Source organism: Larus michahellis, chromosome 7 (genome assembly GCF_964199755.1).
Source record: "Larus michahellis chromosome 7, bLarMic1.1, whole genome shotgun sequence".
In the NCBI taxonomy this organism is placed as follows: Eukaryota; Metazoa; Chordata; class Aves; order Charadriiformes; family Laridae; genus Larus; species Larus michahellis.
Genome location: NC_133902.1, coordinates 54,296,783 through 54,302,782, shown reverse-complemented (window position 1 = coordinate 54,302,782; position 6,000 = coordinate 54,296,783).

Here is a 6,000-nt window from a genome sequence, read left to right as displayed (position 1 = left end):
TTTTATGCAGTAGTAATCTTCTGACAACACCTCGCTTGCATTGAGGGACAGAAAGTGGTCATGCTATTGACATATAAGTTGTTGTCCTGCAGTGTTTTTCACCTTTTTTTCTGTTTTTTTTAAGATTAGCACCCATTCTGACTTCTTCCATTTCCCAATATGCATGGCTGTGTCTTGTTACCATGGGAGGGAGCAGAACACACTGTAGGAATGAGCTAACGCTATATACCGTCTTGGAAGACTCTGCCAGTCTCCCATTTCTGCAGAGCTGACTCAGAAAGCCTGTGTCAGGACTGTTTGAGACCGAGTTTAGGACAAGGATAGAGAAAACATCAATTTTAATCCTAAATCTGCCACGAATTTACCATAGACCTTCAGCAAAGGCATTAAAATGCTCTATACTTCAACATCCTCCATTATGAAGATGTATGAAGAGCTTTCCTTGTTTTGAAAATCTTTCCTTTAAAAGGATAACATCATAAGAAGGATGAGTGGAGAATAAATCCCTTATAGTCCACCAATACCTAGGTGTGTCTCACCAGTACCTACTGCACCAGTACCTCCAGAAGCATCACACACAGGTCAGGATTAGCAGTGAACCCACGCCAGCTACGAGCGCAGCTGCCTCCCTGTATTTCTCACCCCTTCTTCACCATCACAGCGGTCAAATCATCCATGTCTCAGTGACCCATCGTGCCTCATGAACTAAATACCTACGAACCCATTTGTATTTAGATCACATATGGAGCAGAATCCTGATTTTGATCTGAATTTGAGTTTTGCTATGAGTGAAAATTCATCCTTGGCACACGATAATGCAGTCTGGCAACAGCTCTCTTCCCTGCTATTTTTGATAGTCTTCCAGCAAAACAACTAACATCTGTAGCCTGGAATAATTTTTTTGAGATTGTCCAAATTATTGTTTACCAATATGTGAGCTGCCATGAGGTAACTGGCAAACAAAAGCTCTGGCATGAATATAACGTGTGCAAGAACCCAGGAAAGAAGAGGTCCTTCCTTCTTGCTTCAGGAAAAAAAAAAAAAGAAAAAGAGAAGAAAAAGAGAGGGGAGGGGAGGGGAGGGGAGGGGAGGGGAGGGGAGGGGAGGGGAGGGAAGGGAAGGGAAGGGAAGGGAAGGGAAGGGAAGGGAAGGGAAGGGAAGGGAAGGGAATATCAAATATTCACATCAAATATCACATCACTACCCATGGGTTTTTTAGGGATATTAGCTCAACAGAGCTAAAATTCAGGTCTGACTGAGTCTAAATTCACACTGAATTTTGACTCTTTTCAAACAACTGGCACCCATCATAGATGAGCCATGAGTTCATGGAGACTGGCTGCGATTTGGGCCTTGATGCAGTTTTCTCTGAGCTGATGTGAATTGTGGTGAATATTTCCACAGCACGTGCCTAGCCTCCGAGGAGACTAAGTTTCAAGGGAGGAAGAAGAAAGCTTAATTAAAAGCAAACTAAAACCATCGCATTGAATCCTTTGAGAAATTTTCACCTAGTTCTCTGTTTTTAAATACTGCTGCAGCAGGACTCGCTGCAAGCTAAGTAACTATAAAACTTTTTGCAAAACTTCTTTTGTACAGAATTACAACAGAATGTTTCACAGCTGATTATAAGCAAAACACATCATACGAGAAAGAGAATATCAGGCAGGAATCATGCCGCTCACCAAGATCAAGTTCAAAAACCAATAAATTCAATCAGTGAACGTAAGGAAAAACTTCTTTACTTTGAGGGTGGCAGAGCACTGGCACAGGCTGCCCAGGGAGGTGGTGGAGTCTCCATCTCTGGAGACATTCAAAACCCTCGTGGACACGTTCCTGTGCAACCTGCTCTGGGTGACCCTGCTCTGGCAGGGCGGTTGGACTAGATGAGCTCCAACAGTCCCTTCCAACCCCTGCCAGTCCGTGATTCTTTAATATGGCTAAATTGTCAGGGAGGATTCTGAGATTGAAGAATTTAACTGGACTTCATAAAAGTCCAAAGAAATAGGAGAAAAACAAAAAAGAAGGCAATTTTCTTCCTGCTCTTTTTATAGATTCTGTAAAAACATTGGGTAAGATGGGCTGTCACCTTCCAAAAATAACTGGTCCGTATTGTGCAAGCATTCTCCTGTTGCTATTTCAGACTCTTGCCCAGGATGGTATAAGAAATCCCACCAGAAAGCAGCAGCCTAAATCCTGAAGCTAAAAACTGATTAATCGATGGAAGAGGCCTTTTTCTTCTCTGTCTAGAGAACAGAGTCAGTGCCCGGCCGTATATTCCATTTTGCAGGGAAGTCTTATAAACTCACGCTCCTGGGAAGGCGAGCGGCGAGGGAACAGGACTGACGACTGCCTGGCCCCAGGGAACCGCAGGCTCCACACCGCAGGGTCCTGCCTCAGCTTGGGATTGATTTCTCTGCTTACGGATCAGTCAGAGAACCAGTCAAGTCATTATAAAGGTGTTTTTCATACTATTGGGACAGATGCTCCTCCACCACAGTGTGTAGTTGTAAACTCTGTTTAATACATTAAACTTGCAAGCTAAATTGCGTAGGTAATTTTATCTCCTTACTTTCCTGACCTTCATAGGTTTAAAAATCAGATACTTAACCTTGCATTAATGGCAAGGGTTTTATTGCACAAGATTACACATTTAAAGCCATTATTATAACCTCTGCTCCTAGGTATAAAAGGCTGAGAGGCATTCAAATACATGCCAGGAAAATGACTGGTAAGGAAAAAAAGGAAACCTTTTTGGCACCATCTATTTCATTATTTTATTTTATTTTTTTTAAACTCTGTTATTAAACTTAGTTTTCCCAGTTACACTGAAAGCTCTCAACCCTAACAAAATTATATGGACATTCTAATGTTTTAAAGAGTGACTGATACAATCTTAATTGTGGGGGCGTAATTCAGGAGTTAGGCCTTGTCTTCACAAGACATTTGGCATCTGCCAATTACGTGGAACATTCTAGTAAAAGCAAAATTAGTGCATCCTAACACAAGTTTGTAAACCGAGTTAAAGAAGAACCCAATCAAAAAACCTCATTTTCCAGGCATTATCTTCAACTGTCCACATGGTCAGAAAAAAATCCTTGTCCTATTTAAAATCCAGGTTGCTGGAGGTGTAGGGAATAGCTTGCACGCTCCTACGAGGCTACATTTTCCATGGCTGCAATGAAATCACACTCGTGCTCAGCTCTCTCATGCCTGTTTTCAGTAGGATTTCACTCTGCATTAAACCTGTGGAGATGCTCGTGATGAACCACCACTGCCACGCTGCTGCGTAGGTAGAGTTTGTGGGCCAGGCCTTCCAGCCAGTCATACTTCTCAGGAATTGAATCTATTTTTGCATAAACGGCCGCTAATTTTTTTTTTTGTTTTATCTCAAATAAACACTTCGGTTGCAGAATTTCAATTTCCAGTTCTTTAAAGCAAAATAGGCCAATTCTAACTGGAAAAGCCGTGTGTCCGGAAATGTTCTTCTGGTGTTGCATTAATTACCGCTTGTGATTGAGCGTTACCCACTACGTCTGCAATTTTGCATTCAGGTGGAGCAATCCAGTAGTTACCAGACCTTATCAATATGCAATAAAAGGTGGCAGCTCTTGTTCCTGCTATCGCTGGGAATGCCAGATGGGCTTTTCTGGCTCATGACCCAAATACATTACTGGTTATGTTGTTAGTTTACTTCAATTGTCTATTTGCTTAAATTGTCACAGTGCTATGTTTTCTAATGATATTTTTTGAAAAAACATGAATTTAGTCTTTTCACTAGCCATTTCTCTCTTCAAATATGATATTAAGCATAAGCTAAGGTTATATAAGTAGGGTGGAAGTTACATTTTTTTAAAGAAAAAAACAACCAAAACTTGGAAAACCAAAAACTTTAAATTTCATTGTATCCATAGGTCTTTCTAGTTCACCTTAGATTTACTAGTATCCTGTGGAGACTTTTTAAATGCAGCAAAATGTCTGCCCCAGGTAAAATTGCCAGCACTTTAGAACAAAGGTTTTGTAAGTGGTGGTTTATAATGCATGTGGGATTTGAAAAGTACATTTTTTCTTGTCTTGAAGATAAGTCTTATTAAGATGGCATACCACCTTGGAGGCAATAATGGTTTTTTTTCTATACTTCAAGTTTGCAATAATACTATTTCTTGTAAGAAAGGCAAAAAGGGTTGGGTTTTTTTTTATCCTAGATGGGGTTGATGCTTTCTGACCCAATGTCGTTACAGTAAGATACAAATTTAAAAGAACTCTTGATCTTCTAAGCACAGAAATCACCACTGCCGATATAAATCACCAATATTCAATCTATAGCTAGACTTAAATCTTCTGGTTTTCATCCTGTGTTTCCTTCACATCTTCACACGTAAAGCTACTTGGGGCGTATAGCGCAATTTTAAAATACAATGTATTCCAGAGATGACAGAAATCTATCATGGCAGCAAATCCAAATCAGGATTTTAAGTATACTTCTAACTATACTTCTACGTTAAGTATATTTTCTAAATGCTTTCAGGAATCAGATTTCAGGACTCACCTGGCAGCTCTGGACCTTGCTAGTGTCTCCAGGCCGCAGGCGGGATATCACCCCACCACCCCACCAACAAACTGGGCTCCAGAACCGTGTTTTACAGACACCAGGCTTTGAAAGCGCACGCGCTGTCATTCTGTTAGCCCGTACTTGCCAAACAGAATTACAGCATTTTAAATATGCAGATTGTCCTGAAATGTTCTATTGTATGACACTAGGTATTAAAGTAAATCTTGCTGAATGCATTCAAAGGCAGGTGAATCACTTTAAGGAGCATAACAGGCATGCACACTTCAATTATTCTAGTGTTTCACCTGTAAAGTATTGTTTCAAGCAAACTAGATTTAACAGAACATTGGCTTTATAGTAGCATCAATTTGTCAACTAAATTAGAACAATAAATATCAAAAAACTCTTGCAATAGACTTGCATTTTAAATCTGGTTTAAACAATACAGAAAACAATTACCAACACAAAATCTCTCATAAATGGCTTCTGATCACAAGGCGGGATGGGTTCACACAGCTCTCCCATGCCCAGAGTGAGCCCTGGGCTCCTTGTAGGGGCATCCTGGTGGCTGCAAGTTTTCTATGGAGTCCCCAGACCCTCTGGCTACACTGGAGTTTGACTGCAATACGTGCTATCTTTGGCTGCGAGCTTCTTCTCAACTCCACTCAGAAATCCTTCTTATATGTGGTTAATTCATTGGATTGTTCCCTCCTCGCCCGCTCACCCTGCCTCTCTGAGCACCCTCCTGCGGCAGAGGCTCAGCTGTAATCAGCGATTTAGGCCACTGCGTAAAATCACAGAAAAAAGCTGGCTGGAGGTCACTCAGTCCGGCCTCCTGCTGGAAGATGGGCCAACTTCCCACTGAGGTCAGGGTGCCCAGGGATGTGTCCAGCTGAGTTTAGAAAATCTCCACAGACTCTCTGGGCTCCTGGGTCTGGTGTTTAACCATGCTCACCATACCAGGTTTTTTCCATATGTCCAATTTGAATCTTCCTTGTTGCAACATAAGATTTTTGCCTCTTGTCCTTCCTCTGTGCTTCTCTGAGAAGAGCTGGAGAAGACTGATATTGGGTTCCACCCCATCCCACCCTTCTCTTCTCCAGGCAAGGCCAAGCCAGCCCCCCAGCCTCTCCTCACAAGTGAGCAGGTGTCCTGCCCATCTTAGCAGCCCTCCACAGAAAACTCTCCGTTTTGCGTACACCTCCTAAAACTAGACGTAGTATTGTGGATGCAGCCTCCCCAGTGCTGTCCCCAGAAGGGCATAACCTCGTCCTTTCCCCTGCTGGCTGCAGTCCTGCAAACACAACCCAGCCCACAGTTAGCCTCCATTGCTATAAAGCCACACTGTTGACTTCATGTCAATGTGTTGTCCACCAGCACCTCAGGTGCTTCTGGAGTGAATCCCCAGCCTCAGCTGTGGCACGGGGTCACCCCATCCCAGGTGGTGGACT